We start from the raw sequence: 18,252 nt of genomic DNA on the forward strand, positions 1-18,252 counted from the left end.
TTTCAAGGCCCAGCCGGGGAAGGAGAGTGTCCGCTGTGGGGACTTCTGGTGGGTCTGCCGTTTGCAGACGATGTGGTTCTGTTGGCGTCCTCAGACCGTGACCCCTTTACCAGAATCTGTGTCCTGACCCTTACCAATGGCCATGAGCTTTAAATAGTCACTAAAAGAAAGAGATTGCGGCTACAAGCGGCTGAAACGAGGCTGGGCTAATTTTTAGAGATAGGTCATCATTTAAGCAGATGAACTTAACCTGCACGGCTCCCAACTGTGGGAAGAAGCCGGAGCACCCAGAGGAAACCCGCGCACTCCACACAGAAAGGCCCCCGCTGCCTCCCTCCCTCTATCCTCCCTCCCTCACTTTTGGACTCTCTCCCTCTCTCTCTGTCTGTCTGTCTGTCTGTTTGTCTCTCTCTTTCTGTCTCTGCTCTCTCTCCCTCTCTCTGTCTGCCTGTCTCTCTCCCTCTCTCTCTCCGTCTGTCTTTCTGTATGTCCTTCCCTCTGTCAGCAGTGTAATAAGTTCCACGTGGTATTTTCAGTTTGTCGCCCGGTCCAGTCAGCTGCCTGATGCAGAAAAAGCCCAAATTTAGAAGAAATATGAAAATTGTCAAATGCTTTTTCACACACACAAACACACACACGCGCACACACACGCGCGCACACACACACACACACACACACACACACACACGTCATTTTTCCAATTCTCTGTTAATTCTTTCTTCCCTTCTTTTCTTTTTCCCTTCCCATTTCTTCCCTCCTCTCTTTATCGGCTCCCTCCCTGTTGTTTCTCAGCTTCTGTCTCCTTTTTACTTCTCCTCCTCCACTCCTAATTTCCCCCCTTCTTTCCCTCTTCTTCTCCCTCTTCTTCTCACTCTCTTCTCCTCTATTTGTCCCTATGTCTCTCCATCTTTTCCAGACAGGCTCTACAGGTCACTAGTTGAGGCTTCTTGGTTCCTCTGACATCAGCCAATAAGTCATATTTAGAGTGGGCATTCCCTGGTGGAAGGCCCGCCCCCCACTGACCATACAAGGTAACAGTGGAATGCATGGCTTGGCAGTCCGTCTGCTTCATAAGAGAGACACAGAGAGCAGAGGGTGTCCCACACTGATGAGCAGTCCTATTGTCGGCTGATCTGAACTTCAGCATATTGTGAAAACACTGAAGCTTCAGAAGGATGCAAGTGGGCAAACCTGCTCCTCAACTCATCATTAGTGCAAAATCAGCCTTTTAGCATCCAGACGAGTAATTTCCCCCAGGAAAACCAAGGAACCTGCCACGGGAGAGGACCAGCCTGGAGAAAGCTCATCAGTCCAGCAGCGGGGCAGCCTGCCAGCTGCTGCAGATGTTTAATAAGGTATGATTGCACAGATTACTCTTACTAGTGTTTTTGAATGTTTTGTTGCTCTACTATAAATCATGTATACATTACAAAAAAATGACCATGTTTGTAAAGTGATTTTCCATCATCCAGACAGCAACTTGAAACGTGCTTGTCTTTGTTCGATGAACATAGTGTCAACATGATTTAGGCTTTTGAAAATGTATTAAATATGTCTACACAGCATTACAACACCAATAAATCATGTTTCACAACAACAGAAGGGGACTTGATGTCCACTGAGGGCGATCCACACTGCGTGCTCTTGGCCAGTCCCACACTAAAGTTAACAATCATGAGCGAAACAGTGAATATTTTTGATTTTCAATCCAAAACAGTGGTCCCCGAGCTCACTGGGAGACACATCTGCTGTTGGCTGAATTACAGATTTGGACAATGTCTGATAATTGGAAAAAACTCTCAAATTGTGACCTCTGCTACAACTCAGGTGTTATATATTATTGACACCACATCTGTATAGATATCTATGCTACAAGCCATTTTTGAAAAAGAAAAAGCTTGGTTTGTTTCTGTCTTCTCAGATGGAGTTATTCTTTTTTTGTAGTAACAGGATTCAGTAGACATTCATCACACAATCTGACATGCCTCCAAAGTGATATTTTGTAATCTGACATAGGAAAAACACGTATGATTGCTGTCACACACAGTGTGAAGAGGCCTTGAGATGAATGACTTAACTTAAGCCAGTTTTAGACACTGCAAGTTATTAGAGCCTCAAGTGGACTGAGTGCGGAACAAAAGAAATGTAGAGGAAAAGAAAGACACATTTTAAAGTCTCCAACACTTAGACCTTAGGTACACTTAGGTACCTTTATAAATGCTCACTCATCATGCAAAGTGTATGTGACTAGGAGTGGTCCGGGAAGGGTTTCATCCCTTGTGTTTTTTTGTTTTTCTGGGTCAAACTTTTGTTGGAATGTTTTTGTCACTTTTTGTCACCTGATGTTTTTGAGCTTTTCCAAATGGTTTTGTGAGATTTTTCCAAGTTCTTTATCACTTTTTTTCAAAGTCCTTTTACCTTTTTATTAAATTCCATAAGGGGTGGCAGTAGCTCGGTCCGTAGGGAGTTGGGTTGGGAACCGGAGGGTCACTGGTTCAAGTCCCCATATGGACCGAAAAGTACGAAGTGTGGATTGATGCTACTTCACCTCCTGGGCACTGCCAGGTGCTCTTGAGCAAGGCACTGAACTCCCCCAGCCGCCCAGGGCGCTGGTTCAGCTAGCAGCCCACTCACTCTGACATCTCTCCTTAAGTGCATGTATAGGACCTGAGCATGTGTGTGTATTTCAGGCCTGTGTGGGATTACTGACAAAGTGTGTACACAGAGTGTAAATTGTAATTTCCCCACGGGGGAATAATAAATAAATTAATTATATGAAACACCCATTTTAAGTAATACTGAACTGATCATTTATTTTACCGTTTTTTTTACATTTTGATTGAAAGAAACCCACATTTTTTTATATAGAAACATTTTGATAAGGGGTCAAATTTGACCCGTGGACTTCAGGAGGGTTTGAGTTTGCAGAAGCCCACGTGCTGCTCTGCTCCTCCTGTTTGGTTGAAACTGTGTTACTGAGCCAAATGAGCTGCAACAGTGTTTACTGAGAGTACAACAGGACTCCAACTGTACAGCAATCTGGATTACATTAAAATGCCATTTTAACTTGTCCCTCTTGAACTGGCCTGGAATGGATTTAGGATTCATTTTTGTCTTCATGGTAATAACATAAATTCATTGTCTTCACCCATCCATTTGCAGGGTTAACACACATTGACCCGCAGGCGGAATATCAGCATAGTAGCTTCCAGCCTGGGGGGTGGGACTCAATAGAAGGTTGCAAGATTAATCTTAGGGGTCATGAGATGATCAACAGGAACAGGGGAAGTAGAGGAAAAAATCGCAGATGTCTGCTAAACAAAACGTTTATTTTTTTCAGAGTTTGTGATGCATTAAGCATGAATAATCTAAATTTCACAGCTGAAATTCTTTATCCGAGAAGGAGAAATCGTTCTGTGGTTGAACTGGACACAAAGAGCACACACATGCAAGTCATGCTTTGTTTTAAGGTGTCACAGGCCAAAAAGTTTGGCCACTGGTTTAAGATTTTTCAAAAAATAAAAAATAAATTAAAAAAAAAAAATAGATGGATAAAAAAAATCCAATCTCTGCTTGCATCCTGGGGCCGTCTGCGGTGCTGTCCTTAAACAGTTCAAGACTCTGGTGCTGAAACCCTCCCATGGCTGACATCAATCTCACACAGCGTCTCATGTCACACAGGAGGCCAGCATCAATGGCTGAGACCAAATTTACACCATGAACAGAGTGTACTGAGGAAACTACTGCTAGTCATAAACACACACACACACACACACGTTATATTCGTGTACACGTAACTCATGTCTGTTCCCCCAGAACACTGCTGTGTGTATTCACGCGCCAACACAGATGAGAGACAAGGACAATCTCGCGGTGTACAAGAAACCAACCAGGTAGGAGTACCAAAACACACACATACATACACACACACACACACACGCACACACACGGACATGTTTTTTTTAAAAATCTAATTTTTGTAGTTCTTTCTCTGGAAACCAGCTGAGATCAACCACTTAATTAAGATATATACTTTCAGTAGCAACAGGTTTCTGTTTGTAGCTGATGGCACAACGTGGCTGTCATTTGTTCTGCTCTTGAATCCTTTGACATGACATGACATGTTGGCTGGTGAGTCGGCCAGAGTTGAGCAGGTTAATATGTAAACAGAGGGTCACATTGAGGTCCCTGTTCCCAGATCCAGCAAATGAAATAAGTGTTAAAGCCCTGGCAGACAGGAACTGCTGTCCTGCTGAGGCCTGGGATGGACATGAGAAAGTGGATGTAGGGAGGAGAGGAGGAAATGCTGTATTTATTTACTGAGCGGTCAGAAGGCTTGGGGGCACTGGGTTAGGAGGACTTTCACATAACCCCTCACACATACACACTCACACCAGCACCCCTCTGGGACCAAAAGACCATGATTCCCAGGGTACATTTCCCATCGGAGAAGGAGAAGGAGAAGGAGGGGGAGAGGGAGAGGAGTGGAAGGAGAAGAATGCAGGAAAAGAGATGGTGGGAGAAGTATTTTTAGCATTGATCACTTTCCCCCCTCGCGGAGAAGATACACTTCTATTTTATCATATGAGTCCATCCACACTGAGTCTTGCCCTTTTTTAAGCTTTGAGTCTTTTTTTTTTCCTTCATTCAAAGCTGGTTTGATGAAAGCACCCAGGACACTCTTCAACTATCTCCAATGATTTAATTTCATCTGAAATTTTAACTGCTTCACAATTTGCAGTTCAACTAACATTTCACCTGCTTTCTGCTTTTAGGTCTACTCCATGCATGTTATTACATTTTGGCTTACTTTTATATGAAATGCTTCTTTCCTTAAAGCCTTATGTTGACTACGTCATTACACAACGGTTCGTATGGCATCGTACGGAAAGTAAGAAAGTAAGTCCTGGACATTTTACTACTAAAGTGTGCCTGCACAGCCAGTCCCTGCAGTGAAAATCCTGTTTAGCCAACATAACTTCTCGGTTAGGTTTAGGGAAATAAAATAAGTATGTCTGTTACGTACGTGAGTTCAAAATAACGTGACCAGCAGTCTCCTGGGTGAAGGTCCTGTGTTTGTTTGACCCTTCTATCCACCTTGACCTCCTCCCTACATAGACGTTTTTTTTCTTCTATAATTCAAATAGTATAAAAACAAGTAGGAGTTTTCTTTTGGAGATAGGTAATCCCTCACAGTGAACATCATGTCTGGACTGGTCACATAATGTAAAAGCTAACTACCTCAGCGACCTTTGTGATGTTAGAACTCGTGCATTTCTTAAAGATAAGAAAAGGATCGTTGCCCTTTTTCCTGCTGACATAATGTATACCTGACACTGATTATGTTGAAAAGGCCCACCTAGCCTTTCATCTTTTGGACTGGATTTCTACGCTCTAAAAATCTCAAAAGACAAAAGTGATGAGAACAGTATTGAAGGAGCTGTGTTCTGCTTTAAATAACCAACAAGGATTTCTCTAGCAACTGTTTTAATACATTTAAACATCATGTATTGTCTTGCACTTCAGCAGCTTTTACACTTGAGGTTTTCTGAGGTTTGACTTGGGAGCAGTTACCAAAGAAACCAAAAAATGTGTTTTTTCAATTTCTACCACAGATTTTTCCTTGATCATCCTGTGACTCCTCTGATTTTTCTTACTATAAGACCCCCTAGAGGGGCCCAACCTTTAGGTTGGGAAACATTGCCTTAAGTTGTGTACAACATTCTAAGGAACCTTTTTGGTTCCTGGGAAGCATCCCCAAGTTCTAACAGCTCTGAATTATTTTCCACTCCCCCTTAAAACCGTATTACAGCCCGTCACTGCACCACCAACATGTCCCTGATCAGGCTCCAGGGTTTGACTTAGTCCACTGTTCAGCATTGCCATATTTGGTAATTGATTTTAAGATCCACTTTTACACTCACGTTTAGGATGTGTTGTACATGGTCTGTTTCTCTTGAGATATACTCTAACACAGTGTTAGCTCTTAGTTCTAGTCTGGGGAGTAGTACATCTGACCATCTCTAACTATATATTTTTTTAATTATTCAGCTGTGTCTGTGTGTGTGTGCGTGTGTGTGTGTGTGTGTGTGTGTGTGTGTGTGTGTGTGTGTGTGTGTGTGTGTGTGTGTGTGTGTGTGTGTGTGTGTGTGTGTGTGTGTGTGTGTGCGCAATACATTTAGTGTGACAGACAGAGAGACAGACAGACAGATAAAATGCAGAGCGGGTTTCCTGTGTGTGATTTTCAGAGCCAAGAGGAAAGAGAAAGAAGACCATATTAGGCAATGTTTGACTAAACAGGAGAGACTGGCTTTGACTGTTATCACAGCCGGCCTAAACACTCACACACTTGCGCATGCATGCACGCACGCAAGCGCACACACACACACACACACACACACACACACACACAAACACACACATACCTTGTTGATTTAGTTTGTTGTACAGGATTGTAGTACTTTTTGATAAAAATATTGTCATCACCTTTCATTCCAGAGCAAAACAGCTGTTTTTTAGTTTTTTGATAGAAATTGCCAAAGTCAGTACCATATAGGGGGCTTTTAAAATGACTCACTGTAATGAAGGTGCCTGCAATGGCGTCAAAAGCTTTGGGAACCATTGTGGCTTCCTGTCCACAGCATGTACACACAGTCTGGTGCAGAGCCTGACTGCACTCTGCACACACACTGCAGACCCTCTCAGGGAATTCTGTACGCACCAGACACATTCATAGATGTAAAGTAAGGATCTCCTCACTAGGATGGGACCTGAGAAATCAGTAAGCCTATATAATGAGGGTCAGATGATTTGAGATTGGAGGTAATATATGTTTACATGTTCCCCATATTCAACTTTAATAACAGTATTCTGCGGTTTTTGGTGATAAAATTCAACGGACATGTTATCCTTTGTTAGTGTCAGCTTTATCTGATTATTATATAGATGTTGGTATCATTCCATATCCTTTCTTCTCGTTACAAAATCCACTGGTTCCCAGCAGAAAGGGATTTTATGTGAAAGTTTCCCCATTTGTAGGCTTTCTAAATGATCATTCTATGGCCCCTACAAAGTTGTGTACTGGCTCTTCCTGACCAAGTGCTGAGTTTCTGGACTGACTTCAACCCTCTATGTCTATGACAAAGTCTGGCTGGAGAACTCCAGGTCAGTCTTTGGTTTGGGTTTTGGCCCAGTTTTAGATTATTGTGGAGCTTCAGTAGGTGCCAAAGTGACAAATCCAATGGATTGTATTAAGTGAATAGGAACAGAAAACAGGGCTCCCTCTCAAATAATGATTTAAAAGTAGTGGTGCGCTTGTATCACTTAGACGTGCCAACTGTTTTGTTGTAAGAATTCCTCATGTGGAATACAGAAACTATGCACTATAGCTTTAATGTGTAATATGACCTTGTCTGCCTTTCATACTGTTGATCCTTGTGTTTGGTGAGTTGAAGACCCTGTGAATAATACCAAAGTATTCTATGCTATCTCACTTCCAGAAAGAAAGAGACTAAGCTTATTTTTCCCAAATGTTGAACAATAACTTTAAGAATGCAGACCGAACGCTGGTTAAAACTTTATTCTGGAATACAGTGGCACTTTGTGTTGGACTGTAATTCCCTGATGGAGGTATGGGCTGAACTACTCACAATCATGTTTTTCACACATTCCAACCAAAAATCTTTGCATGTATAAAGTTTAATCAGAGTACATTACAAATCCTAAGTTAAAGATAACACAGCAGGAGAGAATGCATCATAAATAGTTTCACACAACAAAGTGTATTTGAATCAAGGCTGGTAATGATGATGATGAGGATGATGAAGTAAGAAATGAGGGTACTACCTGTGGCCTGAAACTGAAGACAGGTTCAGGCTTTTTTAAATTTAATTATTTGTATACATTTAAGAAACACAAACAGTGACAAACTATTACAAACGATACACTAAGACGGAGACTGCGTCCCAGGGCCAGGTTTCAGGCTTAAAGCTTGAAGTGATGAACCATACCCCCGTCCGGCTGGGAGAGGGCAGATCTGTTTGTTGCTTTGGTTTAGTGAGGGCAACACTTCCTGAAGACAGACCTCGAGACATGACCTACTGTGGGACTGTGGCTTTCTCTCTTGCATGTGTGTGTGTGAGAGAGAGAAAGAGAGAGAGAGAGAGAGAGAGAGAGAGAGAGAGAGAGAGAGATAGAGAGAGTGAGCGAGAGAGAGAGAAAGGGAGAAAGAGAGAGAGAGAGAGAGAGCACACACTGGCCTTTCTTCTTAATATGGACTTGTTGGGCCCAGAGAAGAGGGAGAAGGGCAGAGTGAGATAAAGGCCTCCTCTCCCTCTGCTGCCTTTTAAGTGAGTCTCTCCCTAGTCTCTGTGACTAGAAAAGGGAATGAATGTAGCCAGCTGGAAGAAGGAGGAGGTGTGTGTATTGGGGGGAGGGGGGTGGGGGCCTATCAGTGGGAGCAATCACAGACTGGAAGAGGGAATGTTTATCCAAAGCAGCAATCCCATTTTCCATGATCCCAAAAATAAAAGGCTGGCTCAGGCCTTATATGGGCCGACTGGGAGTTTCTAGCCGAGCAGACTAAGAGCATTCTTGGAAAACACCCGGCTTCTCTTTCTCCCCTCTGTCTTTATATGTCTTTCTCTCTGTCTCCTCTCTCTCCTTGATCTACTCAGTAATATAGTGTCCGTGATGAAGCTCAAATGGCATTAAAAGTCACTGAGAACATTGTAACCCTAAACATGTGTATGTGTATCTTTAATCAGGTGTTGCTGTTGAGATAATGGAGATCAAAGATGGAGATCCAACCGATTGCACTTTGGGGTAAGAGAGAACTTCCAGACTCTACAGAGTGTTTTGCACTTTTTATTCAGCTCAGAAAAATATACTACATTTCACATGACTCTAGAGAAGTTCCCAGACAGGCCTCTTATCATTCAGAACAGCGTTGTTTCTGCTGAGATTACAGGAAGCTATTTCCCCCACTGCCTCCCTCTTTGAAGTCCAGAGCTTTAGCTTTAGACGTTTACCATAACTCTGGGCAATATATACACATAAAACTATAAGAAAATACAGCGGCTCCACATGAACTGACAAACCAACATCAACTGTGTTAGCAAAGTGTAGTTCCACCACGAGGCTCCAGAGCCGAGTCAGTGCTCCTGTTCAGAGACTTTCCGGGTCTCTGGAATTCTACTGCAGGGAAGAGAAAGAAATCTCATTAATTAGTGGTTTTATGGTGCGGGAGAGAGACTTCTAACATTTTATTTTCATACTCAAACCAATCAGAGTGAATGGAAGCAACTGGATTCATTAGGTTTCTACACAATTTTGTTCGGGGTTTCCTTTAAATGTCTCTTGTCTTCATGTCTGAAATTACAGAATTGAATGAGGTCAATTGTAAAGTGCTCTGTCCGTTAAGGTACAATTGTGTGTGTGTGAGTGTGTGCGCCGTTGCAATGTCTCTCTTTCAACCAAGTATGTGTGTTGTATTTCAGATGTCAGAGATGAGCAAGTACAGAGGTGAGTAACACATACACACACACACACACACACACACACACACACACACACACACATGTGGAATGTGAGAGGGAGCAGTAACCCAACAGGAAGTTGGTATTATGTAGGTCCACTGGGGGTTAAAACCATTTCCTGTTTACCCCTCCCCAACAAAAATGTTTGTGCTGTGCACTCCATCAATCTCTCTCTCTCCCTCTCTCTCTGTCTGTCTTTCTCTCTCTCTCTCTCTCACACACACACACACACACACACACACACACACACACAAACACACACACAACCACACACAGACACACACACGCTATTTTTGTCTTGCCCTGCTTTCACTAATGTTTGAGACATTAGTAGAAATATGTTAAACTGTGTCTTAGCTTTAATTGAATACTGTCATCTTCATTTAGTCATTGTGAATTCTTTTAACATTTTTTTCTCAAAAGAAACTGAAATTCAACAAACCTGATAAACCTATGCACTCATACAAACCTTGTACTGATGGAGACACATCCCAGTTCCTATAGTAAGCAATTACTAATTAGCCCAATCCATTTTCACCAGTATTTCCAGTATCTACAGTATTAATCCGTAGATTTAGCAAACAAGTCCATACTTTGAACAGCATTGAGCATGATTTATTTAGTTTTCATGAATTCTTTCCATATTTCCTCCTCTGTTTTTGGAATAGACCCTTGTCCTTCATGATGCTGAGAGAAATGTGTTTTTTCTGATGTCATCATGTCTCATCATCATAAGGCAAACATCCCTGTCATCACTCTGATGCTAGCTTTCACTCAACTCATTCTGATCCCTCTCAGCTGTTGGCTTACCTGAGTGCCTGTGGTTTCCTTTTATGTAACATTTCTTTGTCAACTGTAAAGACAGTTTGTATGATGTCTCGTTAAATCAGAATAGAAATCTATGCCGCAGATGTTATAATAGGTTCGGTAAAAATTAAATTCTCAATACATTTTCTTTTTTCAACTCTTGTTGTGCCTGTGAGCACATCTTTCAATATTCATGAGGTTTTCTCACTCAAAGACAAGCTCTGTCAAACCTCTAGGTACTGTACATTTTGCATGTGTACCTACTAGTGTAAAAAACTTTTGTCTATTGTCTTTGAAGTGCCCTTCAAAGACAATAGCGATTCACATTTTACTGCTATCAGCTGTTAGTGTTGTTTCAGATCATCGTTCAATGAGTAATTAAACACTGTTGTCAGAGTCCCGGGACAAGAGTTGATCCAGAGATGTGCACAAAGTGTTTTGGTTTCATTAGTCCATTTTGGATGTTATTTAAAAAAAACTGATAAGACGGTTTCTAAATTCCTGACTGTGCTCTGTTTGCCTCATCCCTGTGTTTTTCTCCAGTCGAGTTATTCATCCCTGTGGCCCATGGTGCAGTGCTGCATCTCTGGTCAGTTGGTAGTCTGAGATGAAGCACTGTAGCTCGGGACGGAGGACAGACATATACCCACAGCCAGGTAACAGCATCCAGCAGCAGGGCTGCAGGGCTCTGGTTGGCTTCAGACAAGGAGGATGGTATGAACCAGCATGCAACACTGCAATCCCAAACTTGTGGGTCACGGCCTGCAGTTTAGATGAGACGGGACCAACTCCCAAAGTTTGCTCATTTTTGAAATTCAAAGGGAAGTTGTTTCTGTTAACAAGTTGTAGAATTCATCACAAACTGAGGATTAGGGACACATTTGAAAATGTCACACCTTTGCCTAATTTATACTGTATAATAAAATCTGTTGTTCTTGTATTTCCAACAATTTTTTTTGAGAATTAATGTAAGAATGTTTTTTTAATTTCTATTAAGATCTATCAAATGTAACATAAAAAATGTCAGATTAATGAAGTTGACCACATGTTATAAATGATATCACGTGTGTCACAGCTCCTCGTCTGCATTTGAGGATGGGATCCCCGTTCCAGTGGTGTGATGATGGATGGATGACATTTTTCGTTTTCTTCTCCTCTCTCCTGGGGTCCAGTTTTCCCAGGAATCCCTTGACCTATCAGAAAGGGGGATTCCTGGAAATACTGTTCTTGGGGGCGGGGCTTATCAGCTAATTCATTTAGAGTATGGACCATAATTCTTTGTGGGGTGTGCAATAATGGTGGACATGTTTTTAGAGAGTTAGTTTTGACTGGAGAGAAACCCTTTATTCATTATTGTTTCAATCCAGTTCAAAGTCACGTTATGTTCCTGTTTATGAGATTTGAAGATTCTAATTACTGCTTATTCTGTTAATAAACATTGAACACAAAGAAGTATTTATATTTGTTGTCATTTACTGTGAATGAATAGGCCTACTGCAGTTTGGTATTAGAGCAAGGTAGAAAACATTACCAGGAAGTATTCTGATCCTTTAGCCTTCCTTAAACAGTCAAACCACAATGTAAAAAGAAATCATTGCAGTGATCTTGTCATGCATTTAAAATCCTACTTAAGGACAGAAGCAAGTCAACTAAATGTACTTAGGTCATAAAAAGGGAAGTAGTAGGCCTGTAACAATTATTAAATAATTGCCTAACTGCAACTTTTTTACATTATCGCAGTTATTTTGTATAGCTGCAAATAAAGCATTAGAGCATTTTTTATGAGATTGGTCGCATGTAGCGTCACCTACAGTATCGTTAACGTATTTCTACAGAAGGACGCCCCCATCCGCAGTGCAAGCCCAGTTGGCTTTCAAACAAAAAATAAACTGAAGCATCTCAGAAAGTGTTTAAAGGGTAAATACCGTTTTTTTCAACCTGGTTCAACCCCATTTTCCTATGTTTTTGTGTCTAAGTGACTAATAGGAACAACAATCTTTGAAATTGGTCCAGTATTAAGTGAGATTGTTGCAGTTGGCAGGGGTGAAACAAGCTACGATGTAAGTTAATAGGGCAAGTCCAGCTTGTATTTTAACATTCACGAAAGTGTTTGTTTAGCCACTGACAGGCTCAGATTAATATTTTAGGTGCCTGACAACATTATGGAAAAGATTTCAAAGGAGGTCGACCTTTCTCTTAAAAAGTAAGATCCTTTTTAAAAATTAAAACATCTGCAAAATTGCGTTCGCTAAACCCACCAGACTCCATGTAAATAAACAGTCATCATAGCATAGTGAAATACACTTCAAAGTAGACAGAAACAAAATAAAACTATGAAATGCCATGCTGGGTCATCTTTCCACCATTCCAACTCTAGTTTTGGTTGGAATAAACACAAAGTTTACCGATTTACATGTGAAAATATATGTTGGCTCTATATACGCTTAAAGTATTGTTTTTTTTTAAATGGAGTCTGGTGCGTTTAGCGCTAGCAACTTCAGAGCTGTTTCTGGTTAAACAGAAAGGTCTCAAAGAGGTTTTCAAGGTCTATCTCTGAAGGGATCCTTCCTATAATGACACTTAGAATATTAATGTGAGCTGTATCGGCAAAACAAGCACTTTTGAGAAGGTAAATACTAGGGATGAGCCGGGTACTCGGCTGAAACGAGTATCCGGTACGGATAAAGCACTTTTGCCGAGTACAAGTATTATACAAGTAATACGAGTCAATATCTGTACTCGGATTGAATAAAACTCTCAGCTGACCGCGTTGCGTTCTGTGATAGTCACGGCGCCCCCCCCCTACACACACACACGCTCTTCTCACTCACACACACACAGAACACGGAGAACAGCGCTCCCTCTCCCTCTCCCTCTCCCTCTCCCTCTCCCTCCCTCTCTCTCCCTCTCTCTCTCCCTCAGTCAATCAGGTCAGCGGGTCTGTTCCGTTAACGTTTAGCGTTTCTTCAGCTTCAGGTTTGTTTTTTTTTGTTTTTTTTCTTCGGTTTGTAGTACTTACATAGTAACCAGTAGATTTCTGGTAAACGTGGGGTTTCAGACATGCTGCTTGGTCTAAATGTGACTCCCGTTGCGTCTCTGCCGTCGGTGATCTTATTTTTATTTTTTTAACCGTGAGGTGGCTTCATTAAAGTCAATGCAGATCAGAGAAACAGCATCAGCCCCCACCCCCTCTCTCTCGCTCTCTCTCTCTCTGTGTCTCTCTCTTACTCACACACACACACACACACACACACACTCACACACACTCACACATACCTGGTGTGGAAATAAAAAAGAACCAAAAACAAAAATCACACAGATCACAAAAAAGAGAACCCGATCCACTTTTGGGTTAAATTCCGTCCACTTCCGGGTTAGGCCCCGCCCAGTCCGAGCACAGATACTGATACAGATAATTCATGTGGTAAACAGATACAGATACAGATAATGCTGTACTCGCTCATCCCTAATATTAACCTAGACTTTTTGTGTTACTATCTACCACAGGGTGGCTGTGGATCAGTGGTAGAGCGGTTGCCTGCCAATCGGAAGGTTGATGGTTCGATCCCCACCCCTGCAGTCATTGTCGAAGTGTCCTTGGGCAAGACACTGAACCCCGAGTTGCCCCCGGTGCTGTGCATCGGAGTGTGAATGTGTGTGAATGTTTATCTGAGGAGCAGGTGGCAGCCCCGACCACAGTGTATGAATGTGTGTGAATGGTGAATGTTTCCTGTAGATGTAAAAGCACTTTGAGCAGTTGTTAAGACTGGAAAAGCGCTGTAACAGCACATTTACATTTACCTTGTACCTACATGGAAACGGTCAGTTACTTGGTTTCTGGCATAAGTTAATACACTTTGCAAAAATTCAAAAGCTTTAAATTCTTGGAAAGCTACAAGACATTCTGCTGCAGCCGGGTGCAGGCCTTGGTCATGTACAAGCCCCCAAACACAGTCATTCACCCATGTTGGAGCCCTACTCTTTATGGTTGATGCCTGTGTCCGGTTGAAGGAAAATGCCACAGTCACTGATGAACCGGCCTACTGGATGATGCTGAGCTGCATTGACAAAATCAATCCAGAGGTTGGCCACCGCATCAACTTCACATCTGCCGCTGTCACACGCAGGTCTCTCAACAGGCACATTGATGGTGAGACCCACACCAGTCCTGCTTTGAGAACACGTGCGGCCAAAACAACAACAAAAAGGAACAACAGGAGGAAGGAACCAACACCGGAAGAGCTGGAAACATTCTACAGGGACCTTGATAACACAGGCACGAGATCCGCCATTTTGAGCTTCCTACCAGAATACTGTGGGGAATTTAGAGACCCTATTCTGCCCATCAGAACCTTACAGTCTCAGGCAAATGTTTGTGACACTAGCCTTGGTAGGAATGACCTGTCAGTGCTGCAGAAGCACTGCCAGGCCACAAGAATCATTGCTGATGTGTCAGAGGAACAAGATTGCAGATTGAAAGGACGAGGGGCTACACCTCGTCACTTTGGTTTGCAGCACGGGCAGGTAGAATCACGGCCTCCTCAATGATAGTGTCTATGATAGTGCAAACTTGTTGTTTTTTTGCCTGGCCTTCCCACAAGTAGGAGCATCACCAGATGCCATTGTGAGTTGCACCTGTTGTGGGAAAGGCAGCATTGAAGTGAAATGACGTGCAAAGTACAAGGACTGCACAGTCCTTGATGCATGTTCATCAGATTACAACAACTTCTGTATGGGGTTGATGGCCAGGTGCACCTCAAGAAGAACCATCAGTACTACAGCCAGGTCCAGACCCAACCTTTTGTGACAGACAATGCGTACTATGATTTTGTAGCGTGGACACTAAAGAACTGTGTGGTTCTACACATAACTCCAGACACTTTATTTTGGAGTGCACAGCTTTAGAAGGCACAGGAGTCCTTCCTGGAGGTGGCTCTCCCTGTACTTGTGGTGCAATATTTAACAGTTCCACCTACCTTCAACACGTCATCCCTGGGTGCTGGATGAGACTCTGAGACACCACAATATTGCAATAAGGGCAACCGGCCCGATTGGTTCAGTTACATTTTAGCATACTTAAACAGTTGCACATTTTGACAACTAGAATTGTACAGTTCAGTGGTATCACTCCCATTGCGTGGGGCATGTGGACACCCCTTCTGCTGACACTCCTTGGTTTTGCCCTTCTTGTGCTGATTAGTGTTTGATTGTACATCCATGCACATTACATTAATACGCTGTTCATTGTGATTTTTTCACAACTACAACTGTTAATTCATATAAAGTGCTTATTTACCCCTCAAATAGTCACCAGTTATATCAGAAACCTTTCCATTCAATTCTCTAACCTAAAGCACCTTTAAGATTTTTGACGTCTGATATTTGCTCTTAAAAATCCTACCCTACATGCCTGCAGCCTCTCTGATGACATTATGCTCCATACACTTGTAAATTGCAGTGTTTTAACCCTCCTCTTGTCCTCGGATCACATTTGACCCGTTTTAAAAGTTTCTACATCACAAATTTTGGATTCTTTAATCCAAATTGTTCAAATATTACATGGATGGATCCATGGTATAACGCTGAAGGATCAGTTCACTACTTTATTGAATTTGGGGTGTTTTATTTCCCTAAAAAAACTTTGACAAAAGTGATGATATAATTTCATATGAAGGTTTCTTGACCATGAATTTGAAAAATAAATTAGTGTAAAACTAGTGGTGATATATTGGTGTTGGTGATGTGTACAGTATACTGATAGCAGTGGTACAAATATAAAGAAAATGTTGTCAAAACGTGATTAAAAAGTAACTCAAACATGTCAAAAAAGCAATAAAAAAGTGTTGAAAAAGATTTTCAGTTTTGACCTGAGAGCACAACACAAGGGTTAAACTGTGTCACCCCCTGTCGTTTACGTGTGTTAAATGAAGTACATACACTCACCTATAGGATTATTAGGAACACCATACTAATACTGTGTTTGACCCCTTTTTGCCTTCAGAAATGCCTTAATTCTACGTGGCACTGATTCAACAAGGTGCTGAAAGCTTTCATTAGAAATGTCGGCCCATATTGATAGGATAGCATCTTGCAGTTGATGGAGATTTGTGGGATGCACATCCAGGGCACGGAGCTCCCGTTCCACCACATCCCAAAGACAATCTTGGTGGCGCAGCTGTACCGAGTAGCTGCCTATAGGCCTCCCTCCTCCCCAAGGAACTACACTTTTCATACAAACATGAAGAATGTGTTCTCAGTTATCAACCTGACTTGTTTTCTCCATCTAACAGCAGTAAGCAGACACAGAGCTCCTCCCATGCCACTGTCTGATGCATAGGGATGAGAGACAGGTCCTACCTGTTCTGGACTGTACAACAACAGTAATGTGGCTGTCAGACATACACATAAACACACATACACACAAAAAAGACACACATCTAGCCTTTAACCCACATGTTGTCCTCGGGTCAAATTGACCTGTTTTCCTTTATCAATGTTCTTTTTAACTACCCAAAATAACATGATTGAGTCCACACAACGCTCTTTGGCAAGTACAAATCTCTACTTTCATCAATTTTGGGGCATCTTACTCAATTTATTCATTTAACTTTTTTTATTCATATAACATAGACATGATCCAGTCTGTAATTATCCATCAACATACTTTCCTTTAATTTTAGTCTAAGTAATTCCTAATTTCAGCTTTTCTAACTCAAACATTAGGTATCATTTCTTATAAATGAGGTTTATTGACATTAAATGAAAAAAAATAACTTGTTAGTGTTACATAGTGTTGAAAACGTCAACAGAAAGTGACAATCATTGAAAAAAGGGACATAAACATAAGAAAAGTTAAAAAACATTGATTGAAAAGCGTCAACAAAAGTGTTCATTTTCAGTTTTGACGGGAAGACAACACAAGGGTTAAGACAAAAAGACAAAGGTATAGAGTCTGTGGAGACAATAGACTGTATACGAAAAGTTGGAGACGGTGAGTCAGCGGAAACATACGAACCAAACTGCCAGGAGGACAGAGGACAGAGACACAACAAGACTAACAGTGGAGAAGGAAGCATTTATCTGGTTACTAGTACTAAACACAGTTGAACTGCTTCTTCTTTTGAGTTAAGAGAGTAAAAGATCTTTTTTCTTCATAGTTATTAGCATTAATTGATGAATTATTGGGGAAACATATTCAGACATTCACATCCAGGCAGGGGGGTTACCATTTCCCTCCCTGCATGACCGTGACTTTGTATCCAGTACAGTGTTGAGATCTTACTGTTTAATAGTGTGATAAGTGTAGTTCTGTATGCACAAGCCTTGTTGTAAAAGCCAGGAAATACAAGAAGCTAGCCTAACTAAAACAGGAAAACGTTTGAGTATATGGGCTCCTTCTGCCAACAAAAAAATCACAGAATTATGATGTGTGACCACACGGTGGCGCAGTTGTACCGTGGAGCTGTCTGCAGGCCTTCCTCCTCCCCAAGGAACCACACTTTTATTTATTTAGTTATCAACCTGACTTGTTTTCTCCATCTCCTGTTTGACAGACAGACCTGGACTGTACAACAACAGGAATGTGGCTGTCACACACACACACACACACACACTCTCACTCAAATGCACACACGTACACTCACTTAAAGACACACACAATCACACACTCATTCTCTCTATGGCCTTGGTTTACACATCTACTGTATGATCAGTAAAACACCTGTCCTAGACCCTAACATACTAGCCAGATGACCGTTGGATTCGATCAGGAAGAAGGCAGTCTGCTAAAATGTTGACATCCAGAACTCAAAGTTATGAGTGTTTCACTTTCTCCTAGCTTGTTTCCTGTAACATCTCGGATTCTACCACCTTCACAATCAGTGTGAAGAAAAGGGGACAGGAACACATG

General features: G+C 41.8%; 1 long non-coding RNA gene across 1 annotated transcript; it reads left to right on the forward strand.

Moving 5' to 3' along the window:
* The first annotated feature begins 764 nt into the window (after positions 1-764).
* Positions 765-11,078, forward strand: LOC117951232. The gene is made up of 5 exons (XR_004658093.1): positions 765-1,355; positions 3,817-3,893; positions 8,766-8,823; positions 9,498-9,522; positions 10,887-11,078. It is a non-coding gene; the product is annotated as an uncharacterized LOC117951232 (long non-coding RNA).
* Positions 11,079-18,252: the final 7,174 nt, after the last annotated feature.

Source organism: Etheostoma cragini, chromosome 10 (assembly GCF_013103735.1).
Source record: "Etheostoma cragini isolate CJK2018 chromosome 10, CSU_Ecrag_1.0, whole genome shotgun sequence".
Lineage (NCBI taxonomy): Eukaryota > Metazoa > Chordata > Actinopteri > Perciformes > Percidae > Etheostoma > Etheostoma cragini.